The 20,085-nt window shown below is 55.2% G+C and overlaps 3 non-coding genes and 5 pseudogenes across 3 annotated transcripts; all 8 read right to left on the bottom strand.

Moving 5' to 3' along the window:
* Positions 1–6,166: 6,166 nt before the first annotated feature.
* LOC137354664 (U2 spliceosomal RNA) lies at positions 6,167–6,275 on the bottom strand (annotated as a pseudogene).
* A 388-nt stretch (positions 6,276–6,663) lies between these two features.
* Positions 6,664–6,854, bottom strand: LOC137355196 (U2 spliceosomal RNA). The gene has a single exon (XR_010970833.1). It is a non-coding gene; the product is annotated as a U2 spliceosomal RNA (small nuclear RNA).
* Positions 6,855–7,242: 388 nt separating this feature from the next.
* On the bottom strand, positions 7,243–7,422 carry LOC137354311 (U2 spliceosomal RNA; annotated as a pseudogene).
* Positions 7,423–12,628: 5,206 nt separating this feature from the next.
* Positions 12,629–12,737, bottom strand: LOC137354687 (U2 spliceosomal RNA; annotated as a pseudogene).
* Positions 12,738–13,123: 386 nt separating this feature from the next.
* Positions 13,124–13,296, bottom strand: LOC137354200 (U2 spliceosomal RNA; annotated as a pseudogene).
* A 5,196-nt stretch (positions 13,297–18,492) lies between these two features.
* LOC137354629 (U2 spliceosomal RNA) lies at positions 18,493–18,601 on the bottom strand (annotated as a pseudogene).
* Positions 18,602–18,987: 386 nt separating this feature from the next.
* On the bottom strand, positions 18,988–19,178 carry LOC137355033 (U2 spliceosomal RNA). Its single transcript, XR_010970678.1, has one exon. It is a non-coding gene; the product is annotated as a U2 spliceosomal RNA (small nuclear RNA).
* Positions 19,179–19,564: 386 nt separating this feature from the next.
* LOC137355032 (U2 spliceosomal RNA) lies at positions 19,565–19,755 on the bottom strand. The gene has a single exon (XR_010970677.1). It is a non-coding gene; the product is annotated as a U2 spliceosomal RNA (small nuclear RNA).
* Positions 19,756–20,085: the final 330 nt, after the last annotated feature.

The following is a 20,085-nucleotide window of genomic DNA, read 5'->3' as shown; positions in this document are numbered from 1 at the left end:
CTCCCCTTCCTTCTCAGGTTGAAGTTACTCACTGCGGAGAAGGTTGCTGGTCTCCTTTCGAACAGCGGACGCCTTCGTCGAACCTTCGCCCGGCCATTCCTTGGACCTTGCCGCCTGAGCATAGCTTAGACAACGTTTGGGACAGGTCTTGTAGAGATGGCCTGCCGCACCGCACAAGTTGCAACACTTAGTCTGCTTACAGTCCTTGGTCTGATGGCCTTCCTCCTTGCAGTTCTTGCAAACAACCGTGCTGCAGTTGGCTGCCATGTGACCAGATTTGCCACAGGTGCGGCAAACTCTGGGCTGCCCAGCGTAGACCAAGAAGCCTCGACTTCCCCCGATAGCGAAGCTGGAGGGAGGGTGGATGATGGCTCCACTGGGATCTACCTTCAAGGTCACCTTGACCTGCCGCTTGCTGGTCCAGATCCCAAAGGGGTCCTTGACATCAGTGCTGCTGCCGGCCACCTTGACGTACCTGGCGAGAAAGGTGAGTACATCCACCACCGGAACATGGGGGTTGTAGAGGTGAATCGTCACCACCCGGTCCCGTTGTGACGGAAGCGTGAAGAGCGGCTCCGCTGTGAGGATCGACAGTGGCGCCCGGTCCCCTTTCTCCTTGAACGCCTTCAGGAACTTGATGCATCCCGCCACGTTCCGGAACGTCACGTCGAAGTATCCACTGCTGGGGAAATCCTGCAGGCTGAAGACATCCGTCGCTTGAAATCCGCAGCAATCGAAGAGAATTTTCTTGATGAAGAAGGTGCGATCGACCGGTGCATCTCCTTCCTTGTCCTTCACGACCACCCGAACGGTGTTGCGCACTCCCTGGCCCGAAGCTCGAAAACTGGTTATAGCCATTTTACTCAAAGCTTCCCCAGGATCAAAAGGCAATGATCATGGTCTCTTCTCAATCAAATAAGCACTGATAAGAACAGATTTTTTTTTTTTTTTTTATTTCCAAAATATACTTTATTCATAAAAATCTGTAAAAATTACATTGCCAACCAGTTTCCAAACAGCACGAAAAAATACAAACATTGCAAAAGAGATCAGTTTCTTTCAATAATGTCATGAGTTTCTTCCCAACCCTTCCGTTTCACAATTGTCATGTCAATTACAGTTTTACATTTACAGCAATTGAGAATATTAACGATACAGTTCGAGGGGCTTCCCATGGTTCCAGCCCCTCAGTCCAGCTTGGTGGGGGAACCTTACACTGTGGTCTTTCCCCATTGAGCCTTTGCTGCGGCTGCCCCAAGCTTTAGTGCGTCCCTCAGCACGTAGTCCTGGACCTTGGAATGTGCCAGTCTGCAACATTCGGTGGTGGACAACTCTTTGCGCTGGAAGACCAGCAAGTTTCGGGCAGACCAAAGGGCGTCTTTCACCGAATTGATAGCCCTCCAGCAGCAGTTGATGTTTGTCTCGGTGTGCGTCCCTGGGAACAGCCCGTAGAGCACAGACTCCTGTGTTACAGAGCTGCTTGGGATGAACCTTGACAAAAACCACTGCATCTCTTTCCACACCTGCTTTGCAAAGGCACATTCCAGGAGGAGGTGGGCGACCGTCTCTTCCCCACCACAGCCAACGCGGGGGCACTGTGCGGAGGGGGCGAGACTTCGGGTGTGCATGAAGGATCTGACGGGGAGGGCCCTTCTCACCACCAGCCAAGCTACGTCTTGGTGCTTGTTTGAAAGTTCTGGTGATGAGGCATTCCGCCAAATGACTTTGACGGTCTGCTCGGGGAACCATCCGACAGGATCCACCGTTTCCTTTTCCCGTAGGGCCTTGAGGACATTCCGTGCAGACCACTGCCTGATGGACCGGTGGTCAAAGGTGTTTTTCCGCAGAAACTGCTCCACGAAGGATAGGTGGTACGGCGCCGCCCAACTGCACGGAGCGTTCCGCGGCAATGTGACCAGGCCCATCCTTCGCAACACCGGGGACAGATAGAACCTCAGCACGTAGTGACACTTGGAGTTTGCGTACTGGGGATCTACACATAGCTTGATGCAGCCGCACACGAAGGTGGTCATCAGGATGAGGGCCACGTTGGGTACATTTTTCCCGCCCTTGTCCAGAGATTTGAACATCGTGTCCCTCCGGACCCGGTCCATTTTAGATCCCCAGACGAAGCGGAAAATGGCTCGGGTGACTGCCACGGCGCAGGAGTGGGGTATGGGCCAGACCTGCGCCACGTAGAGCAACAACGTGAGCGCCTCGCACCTGATGACCAGGTTCTTACCCACAATGGAGAGAGACCGCTGCCCCCACATGCCCAACTTTTGTCGTACCTTGGCTACTCGCTCCTCCCATGTTTTGGTGCACGCCCCGGCCCTTCCGAACCATATCCCCAGCACCTTCAGGTAATCTGACCTGACGGTGAAGGGGACAAAGGATCGGTCAGCCCAGTTCCCAAAGAACATGGCCTCGCTCTTGCCGTGGTTAACTTTGGCTCCCGAGGCCAGTTCGAACTGGTCGCAGATGCTCATCAGTCTGCGCACGGACAGCGGATCCGAGCAGAAGACGGCGACGTCATCCATGTACAGGGAGGTTTTGACCTGAGTGCCTCCGCTGCCTGGGATTGTCACCCCTCTTATGCTCGCATCCTTCCTAATAGACTCAGCAAAGGGTTCAATACAGCAAACAAACAAGACCGGGGAAAGAGGACAGCCCTGTCTGACTCCAGATTTGATCGGGAAACTTTCAGATTCCCACCCGTTGATTGACACTGCGCTACTGATGTTTGTGTAGAGCAGTTGGATCCACTTGCAGATTCCCTCCCCAAACCCCATTTTGGAAAGCACGTCCATCATGTAGGTGTGCGATATCCTGTCAAAAGCCTTCTCCTGGTCCAGGCTGATGAGGCAGGTGTCCACCCTCCTGTCCCGTACGTAGGCGATCGTATCCCTGAGTAGCGCGAGGCTATCAGAGATCTTCCTGCCGGGTACAGTACAGGTCTGATCGGGGTGAATCACCAGCTCCAGAGCAGACTTGACTCGACTGGCTATGACTTTGGACAGAATCTTGTAATCAACATTAAGCAGTGAGATGGGCCGCCAATTTCTGATTTCTACCCTCTCCCCCTTCTGCTTGTAAATGAGGGTGATGATGCCTTTTCTCATGGATTCTGACATGCTACCGGCCAGGAGCATACTCTCGTATACTTCCAGCAGGTCCGGGCCGACCCAGTCCCACAGGGCCGAGTACAACTCGACCGGTAAGCCGTCGCTCCCGGGAGTTTTACTCGCCTCGAAAGACTCGACGGCCTTTGTCAGCTCGTCCAGAGTTAGCGGCTTGTCCAGTCCCTCCCTCCTGCTGTCATCTAAGACCTCTGTGATAGATGACAGGAAGGACTGGGAGGCTCTGCTGTCTGTGGGCTTCGCGTCATACAGCCCAGCATAAAAGGATTTGCTGATCCTTAGTATGTCGGACTGCGAAGACGTTACCGAGCCATCTTCTTCCTTCAGGCTGCTGATAACAGAGCTCTCTCTGTGTACCTTTTGGAAGAAGTAACGCGAGCACGTCTCATCCTGCTCGATGGAGCGGACTCTGGACCGGAAGATGATCTTGGAGGCCTCCTTGGCAAAGAGCGAGGCCTGCTGGCTCTTCACCTCTTGGAGGTCCTCCTTGACCTCGACCCCCATTGACTGCAACCGGAGTAGATTTTGCATAATTTTCTGGAGTCGGGACAGTTCCCTCTGTCTCTCTCTCGCCTTCTGAACACCTTTGTGGATGAAGAACCTCTTGATGTTCTCCTTAATCGCTTGCCACCAGTGACCTGGAGACTCAAAGAGGGGTTTCACGGTCCTCCAACCATTGTAATCCCTTTTGAGTTCCTCAACGTTCTCTGGGGTCAGCAGTGTCGCATTGAGCTTCCACGTCCCTCTGCCAACCCGCTGGTCGTCCTGTAAGTGACAGTCGGCCAGTAAGAGGCAGTGGTCGGAGAAGAACACCGGCTTGACGTCGGTGGATCCGACCGTGACAGCACGGGAAACAAACAGGAAGTCAATCCTGGAACGGGCAGACCCGTCCGATCTTGACCATGTGTATCTGCGCTGCGCTCCGTCTGCAGGTTTGCTGAAGACGTCGTGCAGTTTGGCATCCTTAACTGTTTCTATGAGGAATCTGGACGTAGCGTCCAGTTTTCTGTCGTCACTGCCGGATCGTTCAGCCGCATCGATGATGCAGTTGAAGTCACCGCCTGGGATGACCGGCCTGGACGTCGCCAGCAGCAGTGGGAGCTGCTGGAAGACGGTCAGCCGCTCGCTGCGTTGTACCGGGGCGTACACGTTGATCAACCGGAGCGGAGCGTTGTTGCACATCACGTCTGCTACGAGGAGGCGGCCGCCCACCACCTCCTTAACTTCGGAGATGGTGAAGTTACCTCCCCGCAGCAGAATACCCAGGCCGGAGGAACGGCAGTCATTACCCCCCGACCAGATCGATGGCCCGTGGGACCACCATCGCGACCACTGCCTGTAGGTGCTGAGGTGTGGTATTCCACACTCCTGCAGAAACAGTAGGTCAGCTTTGACCTTGGCAAGGTAATCCAAGGTTGAAACACATCGCGTAGTCGATTTAATGCTACGCACATTAATGGAAGCAATTCTTACACCCATTTTTTACTAGAAATTAGTTGTTGCTTCCCATACCATTTGTCCTCGCTAGTCCCAGTCCTTCCCCTTCGGGATGTTCCTGCATACCCATCGTATGCGCAAGCAGTTTCACGTTGGTTGGGCTCAGAAACCCCTCCTGATTTTTCCTGCAGGGTTTGTGCCGCTCGGGTGACATCGGGGGGGTCTTGTAGGCAGAGAGGATTGGGTTGTCCTCAGCTGCTTCCATCTGTTCCTCCTCGAAAACATCACAGCTCCCGGTCTCCCGGAGCTCAGGTGCGCCAGACGTGTCTTTGCTCCCGGTGTCCCGGAGCTGAGATGCGTTGGCCACGTCGTTACGTGTGGGGAATTGGGGTTGGGGCACGGCGGGCCCATCACAGCTTCCAGTGCCCGGGGGCTGGGATGCTTGATCATCCATCTCGGAGTTCTGCCGCCTCTTTTGAAGGGGCTGTCGTTCCAGCATTTCCCCGTCCAGTGAAGAGGAGTTGTTGCAGTCTGATTCAGAAGAAAGCCTCCTCTTGCCACTGGTTTGGGTGGTGGCTTTGGGATGTTTTTTCTTTGTGGTTTTCCTCTGGACCACTTGCCACTGACCTGTTTGTCCATCTGCTGCCTCCTCCTCCATTGATTCTGTCTGTGGAGGAGGGGTTTCCGGGCGCTGGGTAGGTGCTGGGTCGTTGGTTTCAGCCGCCTCCCCTTCCTTCTCAGGTTGAAGTTCCTCACTGCGGAGAAGGTTGCTGGTCTCCTTTCGAACAGCGGACGCCTTCGTCGAACCTTCGCCCTGCCATTCCTTGGACCTTGCCGCCTGAGCATAGCTGAGACAACGTTTGGGGCAGGTCTTGTAGAGATGGCCTGCCGCACCGCACAAGTTGCAACACTTAGTCTGCTTACAGTCCTTGGTCTGATGGCCTTCCTCCTTGCAGTTCTTGCAAACAACCGTGCTGCAGTTGGCTGCCATGTGACCAGATTTGCCACAGGTGCGACAAACTCTGGTCTGCCCAGCGTAGACCAAGAAGCCTCGACTTCCCCCGATAGCGAAGCTGGAGGGAGGGTGGATGATGGCTCCACTGGGATCTACCTTCAAGGTCACCTTGACCTGCCGCTTGCTGGTCCAGATCCCAAAGGGGTCCTTGACATCAGTGCTGCTGCCGGCCACCTCGACGTACCTGGCGAGAAAGGTGAGTACATCCACCACCGGAACATGGGGGTTGTAGAGGTGAATCGTCACCACCCGGTCCCGTTGTGACGGAAGCGTGAAGAGCGGCTCCGCTGTGAGGATCGACAGTGGAGCCCGGTCCCCTTTCTCCTTGAACGCCTTCAGGAACTTGATGCATCCCGCCACGTTCCGGAACGTCACGTCGAAGTATCCACTGCTGGGGAAATCCTGCAGGCAGAAGACATCCGTCGCTTGACATCCGCAGCAATCGAAGAGAATTTTCTTGATGAAGAAGGTGCGATCAACCGGTGCATCTCCTTCCTTGTCCTTCACGACCACCCGAACGGTGTTGCGCACTCCCTGGCCCGAAGCTCGAAAATTGGTTATAGCCATTTTACTCAAAGCTTCCCCAGGATCAAAAGGCAATGATCATGGTCTCTTCTCAATCAAATAAGCACTGATAAGAACAGATACTACACTTGATCTTAGCCAAAAGGCCGAGAAGCGATGGCCCTAAAACTGCGTTTGCTGCGCACGTCAGGCCCGGCGTGCGGCCTCTACGTCAAAGTAGCCGCCGGGTGGGCGAGCCTCGGGCGAAAGAGGCGACGGCGGGCGGTCTTTGAGCCAGAGCTCCTTTTGTTGCCGGGCCTTGCAAGCAGAAAGGAAAGCACGCGTGCATGCCACGCGCAGCCATTCCTCGCGCTTCTGCGCGAGGCATTGCGCAGGAAAAAAGACAACCGCGCGCGCTGGGCAGCAAAGGGCGGCCTGCAACTGCGGGGCAATCCAACAGGGGGCAGCGTAGCGCCCACGGAAAACTGCAGCAAAGTCAGCCGAGCAGCAGCGCCGTCACTATTGCGAATTCTATTTTACAGCAGGGGTCTCGCCCCCATGGAGGGGGGAAGCTGCACCGCTCCTGGAAACACTGCAATACCAGGTGGATGCATGGAGTGGACGGGGCAAGCCCCTGCTCCATCTCCCTGTCCCAAAAATCAATTTAATATTTGGTCCCCAGATAGGGGACGTATCAGATATTAAACTGATAAGAACAGATACTACACTTGATCTTAGCCAAAAGGCCGAGAAGCGATGGCCGTAAAACTGCGTTTGCTGCGCGCGTCAGGCCCGGCGTGCGGCCTCTACCACAAAGTAGCCGCCGGGTGGGCGAGCCTAGGGCGAAAGAGGCGACGGCGGGCGGTCTTTGAGCCAGAGCTCCTTTTGTTGCCGGGCCTTGCAAGCAGAAAGGAAAGCACGCGTGCATGCCACGCGCAGCCATTCCTCGCGCTTCTGCGCGAGGCATTGCGCAGGAAAAAAGACAACCGCGCGCGCTGGGCAGCAAAGGGCGGCCTGCAACTGCGGGGCAATCCAACAGGGGGCAGCGTAGCACCCAGGGAAAACTGCAGCAAAGTCAGCCGAGCAGCAGCGCCGTCACTATTGCGAATTCTATTTTTCGGCAGGGGTCTCGCCCCCATGGAGGGGGGAAGCTGCACCGCTCCTGGAAACACTGCAATACCAGGTGGATGCATGGAGTGGACGGGGCAAGCCCCTGCTCCATCTCCCTGTCCCAAAAATCAATTTAATATTTGGTCCCCAGATAGGGGACGTATCAGATATTAAACTGATAAGAACAGATTTTTTTTTTTTTTATTTCCAAAATATACTTTATTCATAAAAATCTGTAAAAATTACATTGCCAAACAGTTTCCAAACAGCACGAAAAAATACAAACATTGCAAAAGAGATCAGTTTCTTTCAATAATGTCATGAGTTTCTTCCCAACCCTTCCGTTTCACAATTGTCATGTCAATTACAGTTTTACATTTACAGCAATTGAGAATATTAACGATACAGTTCGAGGGGCTTCCCATGGTTCCAGCCCCTCAGTCCAGCTTGGTGGGGGAACCTTACACTGTGGTCTTTCCCCATTGAGCCTTTGCTGCGGCTGCCCCAAGCTTTAGTGCGTCCCTCAGCACGTAGTCCTGGACCTTGGAATGTGCCAGTCTGCAACATTCGGTGGTGGACAACTCTTTGCGCTGGAAGACCAGCAAGTTTCGGGCAGACCAAAGGGCGTCTTTCACCGAATTGATAGCCCTCCAGCAGCAGTTGATGTTTGTCTCGGTGTGCGTCCCTGGGAACAGCCCGTAGAGCACAGACTCCTGTGTTACAGAGCTGCTTGGGATGAACCTTGACAAAAACCACTGCATCTCTTTCCACACCTGCTTTGCAAAGGCACATTCCAGGAGGAGGTGGGCGACCGTCTCTTCCCCACCACAGCCAACGCGGGGGCACTGTGCGGAGGGGGCGAGACTTCGGGTGTGCATGAAGGATCTGACGGGGAGGGCCCTTCTCACCACCAGCCAAGCTACGTCTTGGTGCTTGTTTGAAAGTTCTGGTGATGAGGCATTCCGCCAAATGACTTTGACGGTCTGCTCGGGGAACCATCCGACAGGATCCACCGTTTCCTTTTCCCGTAGGGCCTTGAGGACATTCCGTGCAGACCACTGCCTGATGGACCGGTGGTCAAAGGTGTTTTTCCGCAGAAACTGCTCCACGAAGGATAGGTGGTACGGCGCCGCCCAACTGCACGGAGCGTTCCGCGGCAATGTGACCAGGCCCATCCTTCGCAACACCGGGGACAGATAGAACCTCAGCACGTAGTGACACTTGGAGTTTGCGTACTGGGGATCGACACATAGCTTGATGCAGCCGCACACGAAGGTGGTCATCAGGATGAGGGCCACGTTGGGTACATTTTTCCCGCCCTTGTCCAGAGATTTGAACATCGTGTCCCTCCGGACCCGGTCCATTTTAGATCCCCAGACGAAGCGGAAAATGGCTCGGGTGACTGCCACGGCGCAGGAGTGGGGTATGGGCCAGACCTGCGCCACGTAGAGCAACAACGTGAGCGCCTCGCACCTGATGACCAGGTTCTTACCCACAATGGAGAGAGACCGCTGCCCCCACATGCCCAACTTTTGTCGTACCTTGGCTACTCGCTCCTCCCATGTTTTGGTGCACGCCCCGGCCCTTCCGAACCATATCCCCAGCACCTTCAGGTAATCTGACCTGACGGTGAAGGGGACAAAGGATCGGTCAGCCCAGTTCCCAAAGAACATGGCCTCGCTCTTGCCGTGGTTAACTTTGGCTCCCGAGGCCAGTTCGAACTGGTCGCAGATGCTCATCAGTCTGCGCACGGACAGCGGATCCGAGCAGAAGACGGCGACGTCATCCATGTACAGGGAGGTTTTGACCTGAGTGCCTCCGCTGCCTGGGATTGTCACCCCTCTTATGCTCGCATCCTTCCTAATAGACTCAGCAAAGGGTTCAATACAGCAAACAAACAAGACCGGGGAAAGAGGACAGCCCTGTCTGACTCCAGATTTGATCGGGAAACTTTCAGATTCCCACCCGTTGATTGACACTGCGCTACTGATGTTTGTGTAGAGCAGTTGGATCCAATTGCAGATTCCCTCCCCAAACCCCATTTTGGAAAGCACGTCCATCATGTAGGTGTGCGATATCCTGTCAAAAGCCTTCTCCTGGTCCAGGCTGATGAGGCAGGTGTCCACCCTCCTGTCCCGTACGTAGGCGATCGTATCCCTGAGTAGCGCGAGGCTATCAGAGATCTTCCTGCCGGGTACAGTACAGGTCTGATCGGGGTGAATCACCAGCTCCAGAGCAGACTTGACTCGACTGGCTATGACTTTGGACAGAATCTTGTAATCAACATTAAGCAGTGAGATGGGCCGCCAATTTCTGATTTCTACCCTCTCCCCCTTCTGCTTGTAAATGAGGGTGATGATGCCTTTTCTCATGGATTCTGACATGCTACCGGCCAGGAGCATACTCTCGTATACTTCCAGCAGGTCCGGGCCGACCCAGTCCCACAGGGCCGAGTACAACTCGACCGGTAAGCCGTCGCTCCCGGGAGTTTTACTCGCCTCGAAAGACTCGACGGCCTTTGTCAGCTCGTCCAGAGTTAGCGGCTTGTCCAGTCCCTCCCTCCTGCTGTCATCTAAGACCTCTGTGATAGATGACAGGAAGGACTGGGAGGCTCTGCTGTCTGTGGGCTTCGCGTCATACAGCCCAGCATAAAAGGATTTGCTGATCCTTAGTATGTCGGACTGCGAAGACGTTACCGAGCCATCTTCTTCCTTCAGGCTGCTGATAACAGAGCTCTCTCTGTGTACCTTTTGGAAGAAGTAACGCGAGCACGTCTCATCCTGCTCGATGGAGCGGACTCTGGACCGGAAGATGATCTTGGAGGCCTCCTTGGCAAAGAGCGAGGCCTGCTGGCTCTTCACCTCTTGGAGGTCCTCCTTGACCTCGACCCCCATTGACTGCAACCGGAGTAGATTTTGCATAATTTTCTGGAGTCGGGACAGTTCCCTCTGTCTCTCTCTCGCCTTCTGAACACCTTTGTGGATGAAGAACCTCTTGATGTTCTCCTTAATCGCTTCCCACCAGTGAACTGGAGACTCAAAGAGGGGTTTCACGGTCCTCCAACCATTGTAATCCCTTTTGAGTTCCTCAACGTTCTCTGGGGTCAGCAGTGTCGCATTGAGCTTCCACGTCCCTCTGCCAACCCGCTGGTCGTCCTGTAAGTGACAGTCGGCCAGTAAGAGGCAGTGGTCGGAGAAGAACACCGGCTTGACGTCGGTGGATCCGACCGTGACAGCACGGGACACAAACAGGAAGTCAATCCTGGAACGGGCAGACCCGTCCGATCTTGACCATGTGTATCTGCGCTGCGCTCCGTCTGCAGGTTTGCTGAAGACGTCGTGCAGTTTGGCATCCTTAACTGTTTCTATGAGGAATCTGGACGTAGCGTCCAGTTTGCTGTCGTCACTGCCGGATCGTCCAGCCGCATCGATGATGCAGTTGAAGTCACCGCCTAGGATGACCGGCCTGGACGTCGCCAGCAGCAGTGGGAGCTGCTGGAAGACGGTCAGCCGCTCGCTGCGTTGTACCGGGGCGTACACGTTGATCAACCGGAGCGGAGCGTTGTTGTACATCACGTCTGCTACGAGGAGGCGGCCGCCCACCACCTCCTTAACTTCGGAGATGGTGAAGTTACCTCCCCGCAGCAGAATACCCAGGCCGGAGGAACGGCAGTCATTACCCCCCGACCAGATCGATGGCCCGTGGGACCACCATCGCGACCACTGCCTGTAGGTGCTGAGGTGTGGTATTCCACACTCCTGCAGAAACAGTAGGTCAGCTTTGACCTTGGCAAGGTAATCCAAGGTTGAAACCCATCGCGTAGTCGATTTAATGCTACGCACATTAATGGAAGCAATTCTTACACCCATTTTTTACTAAAAATTAGTTGTTGCTTCCCATACCATTTGTCCTCGCTAGTCCCAGTCCTTCCCCTTCGGGATGTTCCTGCATACCCATCGTATGCGCAAGCAGTTTCACGTTGGTTGGGCTCAGAAACCCCTCCTGATTTTTCATGCAGGGTTTGTGCCGCTCGGGTGACATCGGGGGGGTCTTGTAGGCAGAGAGGATTGGGTTGTCCTCAGCTGCTTTCATCTGTTCCTCCTCGAAAACATCACAGCTCCCGGTCTCCCGGAGCTCAGGTGCGCCAGACGTGTCTTTGCTCCCGGTGTCGCAGAGCTGAGATGCGTTGGCCACGTCGTTACGTGTGGGGAATTGGGGTTGGGGCACGCCGGGCCCATCACAGCTTCCAGTGCCCGGGGGCTGGGATGCTTTATCATCCATCTCGGAGTTCTGCCGCCTCTTTTGAAGGGGCTGTCGTTCCAGCATTTCCCCGTCCAGTGAAGCGGAGTTGTTGCAGTCTGATTCAGAAGAGAGCCTCCTCTTGCCACTGGTTTGGGTGGTGGCTTTGGGATGTTTTTTCTTTGTGGTTTTCCTCTGGACCACTTGCCACTGACCTGTTTGTCCATCTGCTGCCTCCTCCTCCATTGATTCTGTCTGTGTAGGAGGGGTTTCCGGGCGCTGGGTAGGTGCTGGGTCGTTGGTTTCAGCTGCCTCCCCTTACTTCTCAGGTTGAAGTTCCTCACTGCGGAGAAGGTTGCTGGTCTCCTTTCGAACAGCGGACCCCTTCGTCGAACCTTCGCCCGGCCATTCCTTGGACCTTGCCTCCTGAGCATAGCTGAGACAACGTTTGGGGCAGGTCTTGTAGAGATGGCCTGCCGCACCGCACAAGTTGCAACACTTAGTCTGCTTACAGTCCTTGGTCTGATGGCCTTCCTCCTTGCAGTTCTTGCAAACAACCGTGCTGCAGTTGGCTGCCATGTGACCAGATTTGCATTTGCCACAGGTGCAGCAAACTCTGGGCTGCCCAGCGTAGACCAAGAAGCCTCGACTTCCCCCGATAGCGAAGCTGGAGGGAGGGTGGATGATGGCTCCACTGGGATCTACCTTCAAGGTCACCTTGACCTGCCGCTTGCTGGTCCAGATGCCAAAGGGGTCCTTGACATCAGTGCTGCTGCCGGCCACCTCGACGTACCTGGCGAGAAAGGTGAGTACATCCACCACCAGAACATGGGGGTTGTAGAGGTGAATCGTCACCACCCGGTCCCGTTGTGACGGAAGCGTGAAGAGCGGCTCCGCTGTGAGGATCGACAGTGGCGCCCAGTCCCCTTTCTCCTTGAACGCCTTCAGGAGCTTGATGCATCCCGCCACGTTCCGGAACGTCACGTCGAAGTATCCACTGCTGGGGAAATCCTGCAGGCAGAAGACATCCGTCGCTTGAAATCCGCAGCAATCGAAGAGAATTTTCTTGATGAAGAAGGTGCGATCGACCGGTGCATCTCCTTCCTTGTCCTTCACGACCACCCGAACGGTGTTGCGCACTCCCTAGCCCGAAGCTCGAAAATTGGTTATAGCCATTTTACTCAAAGCTTCCCCAGGATCAAAAGGCAATGATCATGGTCTCTTCTCAATCAAATAAGCACTGATAAGAACAGATACTACACTTGATCTTAGCCAAAAGGCCGAGAAGCGATGACCGTAAAACTGCGTTTGCTGCTCGCGTCAGGCCCGGCGTGCGGCCTCTACCTCAAAGTAGCCGCCGGGTGGGCGAGCCTAGGGCGAAAGAGGCGACGGCGGGCGGTCTTTGAGCCAGAGCTCCTTTTGTTGCCGGGCCTTGCAAGCAGAAAGGAAAGCACGCGTGCATGCCACACGCAGCCATTCCTTGCGCTTCTGCGCGAGGCATTGCGCAGGAAAAAAGACACGCGCGCGCTGGGCAGCAAAGGGCGGCCTGCAACTGCGGGGCAATCCAACAGGGGGCAGCGTAGCGCCCACGGAAAACTGCAGCAAAGTCAGCCGAGCAGCAGCGCCGTCACTATTGCGAATTCTATTTTTCAGCAGGGGTCTCGCCCCCATGGAGGGGGGAAGCTGCACCGCTCCTGGAAACACTGCAATACCAGGTGGATGCATGGAGTGGACGGGGCAAGCCCCTGTTCCATCTCCCTGTCCCAAAAATCAATTTAATATTTGGTCCCCAGATAGGGGACGTATCAGATATTAAACTGATAAGAACAGATACTTTTTTTTCCAAAATATACTTTATTCATAAAAATCTGTAAAAATTACATTGCCAAACAGTTTCCAAACAGCACCAAAAAATACAAACATTGCAAGGGAGATCAGTTTCCTTCAATACTGTCATGAGTTTCTTCCCAACCCTTCCGTTTCACAATTGTCATGTCAATTACAGTTTTACATTTACAGCAATTCAGAATATTAACGATACAGTTCGAGGGGTTTCCCATGGATCCAGCCCCTCAGTCCAGCTTGGTGGGGGAACCTTACACTGTGGTCTTTCCCCATTGAGCCTTTGCTGCGGCTGCCCCAAGCTTTAGTGCGTCCCTCAGCACGTAGTCCTGGACCTTGGAATGTGCCAGTCTGCAACATTCGGCGGTGGACAACTCTTTGCGCTGGAAGACCAGCAAGTTTCGGGCAGACCAAAGGGCGTCTTTCACCGAATTGATAGTCCTCCAGCAGCAGTTGATGTTTGTCTCGGTGTGCGTCCCTGGGAACAGCCCGTAGAGCACAGACTCCTGTGTTACAGAGCTGCTTGGGATGAACCTTGACAAAAACCACTGCATCTCTTTCCACACCTGCTTTGCAAAGGCACATTCCAGGAGGAGGTGGGCGACCGTCTCTTCCCCACCACAGCCAACGCGGGGGCACTGTGCGGAGGGGGCGAGACTTCGGGTGTGCATGAAGGATCTGACGGGGAGGGCCCTTCTCACCACCAGCCAAGCTACGTCTTGGTGCTTGTTTGAAAGTTCTGGTGATGAGGCATTCCGCCAAATGACTTTGACGGTCTGCTCGGGGAACCATCCGACAGGATCCACCGTTTCCTTTTCCCGTAGGGCCTTGAGGACATTCCGTGCAGACCACTGCCTGATGGACCGGTGGTCAAAGGTGTTTTTCCGCAGAAACTGCTCCACGAAGGATAGGTGGTACGGCACGTCCCAACTGCACGGAGCGTTCCGCGGCAATGTGACCAGGCCCATCCTTCGCAACACCGGGGACAGATAGAACCTCAGCACGTAGTGACACTTGGAGTTTGCGTACTGGGGATCGACACATAGCTTGATGCAGCCGCACACGAAGGTGGTCATCAGGATGAGGGCCACGTTGGGTACATTTTTCCCGCCCATGTCCAGATATTTGAACATCGTGTCCCTCCGGACCCGGTCCATTTTAGATCCCCAGACGAAGCGGAAAATGGCTCGGGTGACTGCCACGGCGCAGGAGTGGGGTATGGGCCAGACCTGCGCCACGTAGAGCAACAACGTGAGCGCCTCGCACCTGATGACCAGGTTCTTACCCACAATGGAGAGAGATCGCTGCCCCCACATGCCCAACTTTTGTCGTACCTTGGCTACTCGCTCCTCCCATGTTTTGTTGCACGCCCCGGCCCTTCCGAACCATATCCCCAGCACCTTCAGGTAATCTGACCTGACGGTGAAGGGGACAAAGGATCGGTCAGCCCAGATCCCAAAGAACATGGCCTCGCTCTTGCCGTGGTTAACTTTGGCTCCCGAGGCCAGTTCGAACTGGTCGCAGATGCTCATCAGTCTGCGCACGGACAGCGGATCCGAGCAGAAGACGGCGACGTCATCCATGTACAGGGAGGTTTTGACCTGAGTGCCTCCGCTGCCTGGGATTGTCACCCCTCTTATGCTCGCATCCTTCCTAATAGACTCAGCAAAGGGTTCAATACAGCAAACAAACAAGACCGGGGAAAGAGGACAGCCCTGTCTGACTCCAGATTTGATCGGGAAACTTTCAGATTCCCACCCGTTGATTGAGACTGCGCTACTGATGTTTGTGTAGAGCAGTTGGATCCAATTGCAGATTCCCTCCCCAAACTCCATTTTGGAAAGCACGTCCATCATGTAGGTGTGCGATATCCTGTCAAAAGCCTTCTCCTGGTCCAGGCTGATGAGGCAGGTGTCCACCCTCCTGTCCCGTACGTAGGCGATCGTATCCCTGAGTAGCGCGAGGCTATCAGAGATCTTCCTGCCGGGTACAGTACAGGTCTGATCGGGGTGAATCACCAGCTCCAGAGCAGACTTGACTCGACTGCCTATGACTTTGGACAGAATCCTGTAATCAACATTAAGCAGTGAGATGGGCCGCCAATTTCTGATTTCTACCCTCTCCCCCTTCTGCTTGTAAATGAGGGTGATGATGCCTTTTCTCATGGATTCTGACATGCTACCGGCCAGGAGCATACTCTCGTATACTTCCAGCAGGTCCGGGCCGACCCAGTCCCACAGGGCCGAGTACAACTCGACCGGTAAGCCGTCGCTCCCGGGAGTTTTACTCGCCTCGAAAGACTCGACGGCCTTTGTCAGCTCGTCCAGAGTTAGCGGCTTGTCCAGTCCCTCCCTCCTGCTGTCATCTAAGACCTCTGTGATAGATGACAGGAAGGACTGGGAGGCTCTGCTGTCTGTGGGCTTCGCGTCATACAGCCCAGCATAAAAGGATTTGCTGATCCTTAGTATGTCGGACTGCGAAGACGTTACCGAGCCATCTTCTTCCTTCAGGCTGCTGATAACAGAGCTCTCTCTGTGTACCTTTTGGAAGAAGTAACGCGAGCACGTCTCATCCTGCTCGATGTAGCGGACTCTGGACCGGAAGATGATCTTGGAGGCCTCCTTGGCAAAGAGCGAGGCCTGCTGGCTCTTCACCTCTTGGAGGTCCTCCTTGACCTCGACCCCCATTGACTGCAACCGGAGTAGATTTTGCATAATTTTCTGGAGTCGGGACAGTTCCCTCTGTCTCTCTCTCGCCTTCTGAACACCTTTGTGGATGAAGAACCTCTTGATGTTCTCCTTAATCGCTTCCCACCAGTGAACTGGAGACTCAAAGAGGGGTTTCACGGTCCTCCAACCTTTGTAATCCCTTTTGAGTTCCTCAACGTTCTCTGGGGTCAGCAGTGTCGCATTGAGCTTCCACGTCCCTCTGCCAACCCGCTGGTCGTCCTGTAAGTGACAGTCGGCCAGTAAGAGGCAGTGGTCGGAGAAGAACACCGGCTTGACGTCGGTGGATCCGACCGTGACAGCACGGGACACAAACAGGAAGTCAATCCTGGAACGGGCAGACCCGTCCGATCTTGACCATGTGTATCTGCGCTGCGCTCCGTCTGCAGGTTTGCTGAAGACGTCGTGCAGTTTGGCATCCTTAACTGTTTCTATGAGGAATCTGGACGTAGCGTCCAGTTTGCTGTCGTCACTGCCGGATCGTCCAGCCGCATCGATGATGCAGTTGAAGTCACCGCCTAGGATGACCGGCCTGGACGTCGCCAGCAGCAGTGGGAGCTGCTGGAAGACGGTCAGCCGCTCGCTGCGTTGTACCGGGGCGTACACGTTGATCAACCGGAGCGGAGCGTTGTTGTACATCACGTCTGCTACGAGGAGGCGGCCGCCCACCACCTCCTTAACTTCGGAGATGGTGAAGTTACCTCCCCGCAGCAGAATACCCAGGCCGGAGGAACGGCAGTCATTACCCCCCGACCAGATCGATGGCCCGTGGGACCACCATCGCGACCACTGCCTGTAGGTGCTGAGGTGTGGTATTCCACACTCCTGCAGAAACAGTAGGTCAGCTTTGACCTTGGCAAGGTAATCCAAGGTTGAAACACATCGCGTAGTCGATTTAATGCTACGCACATTAATGGAAGCAATTCTTATACCCATTTTTTACTAAAAATTAGTTGTTGCTTCCCATACCATTTGTCCTCGCTAGTCCCAGTCCTTCCCCTTCGGGATGTTCCTGCATACCCATCGTATGCGCAAGCAGTTTCACGTTGGTTGGGCTCAGAAACCCCTCCTGATTTTTCCTGCAGGGTTTGTGCCGCTCGGGTGACATCGGGGGGGTCTTGTAGGCAGAGAGCATTGGGTTGTCCTCAGCTGCTTCCATCTGTTCCTCCTCGAAAACATCACAGCTCCCGGTCTCCCGGAGCTCAGGTGCGCCAGACGTGTCTTTGCTCCCGGTGTCCCGGAGCTGAGATGCGTTGGCCACGTCGTTACGTGTGGGGAATTGGGGTTGGGGCACGCCGGGCCCATCACAGCTTCCAGTGCCCGGGGGCTGGGATGCTTTATCATCCATCTCGGAGTTCTGCCGCCTCTTTTGAAGGGGCTGTCGTTCCAGCACTTCCCCATCCAGTGAAGAGGAGTTGTTGCAGTCTGATTCAGAAGAGAGCCTCCTCTTGCCACTGGTTTGGGTGGTGGCTTTGGGATGTTTTTTCTTTGTGGTTTTCCTCTGGACCACTTGCCACTGACCTGTTTGTCCATCTGCTGCCTCCTCCTCCATTGATTCTGTCTGCGGAGGAGGGGTTTCCGGGCACTGGGTAGGTGCTGTGTCGTTGGTTTCAGCCGCCTCCCCTTCCTTCTCAGGTTGAAGTTCCTCACTGCGGAGAAGGTTACTGGTCTGCTTTCGAACAGCGGACGCCTTCGTCGAACTTTCGCCCGGCCATTCCTTGGACCTTGCCGCCTGAGCATAGCTGAGACAATGTTTGGGGCAGGTCTTGTAGAGATTGCCTGCCGCACCGCACAAGTTGCAACACTTAGTCTGCTTACAGTCCTTGGTCTGATGGCCTTCCTCCTTGCAGTTCTTGCCACCGTGCTGCAGTTGGCTGCCATGTGACCAGATTTGCCACAGGTGCGGCAAACTCTGGGCTGCCCAGCATAGAGCAAGAAGCCTCGACATCCCTCGATAGCGAAGCTGGAGGGAGGGTGGATGATGGCTCCACTGGGATCTACCTTCAAGGTCACCTTGACCTGCCGCTTGCTGGTCCAGATCCCAAAGGGGTCCTTGACATCAGTGCTGCTGCCCGCCACCTCGACGTACCTGGCGAGAAAGGTGAGTACATCCACCACCGGAACATGGGGGTTGTAGAGGTGAATCGTCACCACCCGGTCCCGTTGTGACGGAAGCGTGAAGAGCGGCTCCGCTGTGAGGATCGACAGTGGCGCGCAGTCCCCTTTCTCCTTGAACGCCTTCAGGAACTTGATGCATCCCGCCACGTTCCGGAACGTCACGTCGAAGTATCCACTGCTGGGGAAATCCTGCAGGCAGAAGACGTCCGTGGCTTGAAATCCGCAGCAATCGAAGAGAATTTTCTTGATGAAGAAGGTGCGATCGACCGGTGCATCTCCTTCCTTGCCCTTCACGACCACCCGAACGGTGTTGCGCACTCCCTGGCCCGAAGCTCGAAAATTGGTTATAGCCATTTTACTCAAAGCTTCCCCAGGATCAAAAGGCAATGATCATGGTCTCTTCTCAATCAAATAAGCACTGATAAGAACAGATACTACACTTGATCTTAGCCAAAAGGCCGAGAAGCGATGACCGTAAAACTGCGTTTGCTGCTCGCGTCAGGCCCGGCGTGCGGCCTCTACCTCAAAGTAGCCGCCGGGTGGGCGAGCCTAGGGCGAAAGAGGCGACGGCGGGCGGTCTTTGAGCCAGAGCTCCTTTTGTTGCCGGGCCTTGCAAGCAGAAAGGAAAGCACGCGTGCATGCCACGCGCAGCCATTCCTCGCGCTTCTGCGCGAGGCATTGCGCAGGAAAAAAGACACGCGCGCGCTGGGCAGCAAAGGGCGGCCTGCAACTGCGGGGCAATCCAACAGGGGGCAGCGTAGCGCCCACGGAAAACTGCAGCAAAGTCAGCCGAGCAGCAGCGCCGTCACGATTGCGAATTCTATTTTTCAGCAGGGGTCTCGCCCCCATGGAGGGGGGAAGCTGCACCGCTCCTGGAAACACTGCAATACCAGGTGGATGCATGGAGTGGACGGGGCAAGCCCCTGTTCCATCTCCCTGTCCCAAAAATCAATTTAATATTTGGTCCCCAGATAGGGGACGTATCAGATATTAAACTGATAAGAACAGATACTACACTTGATCTTAGCCAAAAGGCCGAGAAGCGATGGCCCTAAAACTGCGTTTGCTGCGCGCGTCAGGCCCGGCGTGCGGCCTCTACCTCAAAGTAGCCGCCGGGTGGGCGAGCCTAGGGCGAAAGAGGCGACGGCGGGCGGTCTTTGAGCCAGAGCTCCTTTTGTTGCCGGGCCTTGCAAGCAGAAAGGAAAGCACGCGTGCATGCCACGCGCAGCCATTCCTTGCGCTTCTGCGCGAGGCATTGCGCAGGAAAAAAGACACGCGCGCGCTGGGCAGCAAAGGGCGGCCTGCAACTGCGGGGCAATCCAACAGGGGGCAGCGTAGCGCCCACGGAAAACTGCAGCAAAGTCAGCCGAGCAGCAGCGCCATCACTATTGCGAATTCTATTTTTCAGCAGGGGTCTCGCCCCCATGGAGGGGGGAAGCTGCACCGCTCCTGGAAACACTGCAATACCAGGTGGATGCATGGAGTGGACGGGGCAAGCCCCTGTTCCATCTCCCTGTCCCAAAAATCAATTTAATATTTGGTCCCCAGATAGGGGACGTATCAGATATTAAACTGATAAGAACAGATACTACACTTGATCTTAGCCAAAAGGCCGAGAAGCGATGGCCGTAAAACTGCGTTTGCTGCGCGCGTCAGGCCCGGCGTGCGGCCTCTACCTCAAAGTAGCCGCCGGGTGGGCGAGCCGAGGGCGAAAGAGGCGACGGCGGGCGGTCTTTGAGCCAGAGCTCCTTTTGTTGCCGGGCCTTGCAAGCAGAAAGGAAAGCACACGTGCATGCCACGCGCAGCCATTCCTCGCGCTTCTGCGCGAGGCATTGCGCAGGAAAAAAGACACGCGCGCGCTGGGCAGCAAAGGGCGGCCTGCAACTGCGGGGCAATCCAACAGGGGGCAGCGTAGCGCCCACGGAAAACTGCAGCAAAGTCAGCCGAGCAGCAG

The sequence above is a fragment of the Heterodontus francisci genome, chromosome 41, assembly GCF_036365525.1.
Source record: "Heterodontus francisci isolate sHetFra1 chromosome 41, sHetFra1.hap1, whole genome shotgun sequence".
Taxonomy (NCBI): domain Eukaryota; kingdom Metazoa; phylum Chordata; class Chondrichthyes; order Heterodontiformes; family Heterodontidae; genus Heterodontus; species Heterodontus francisci.
This window is presented reverse-complemented; position numbering and strand designations above follow the sequence as displayed.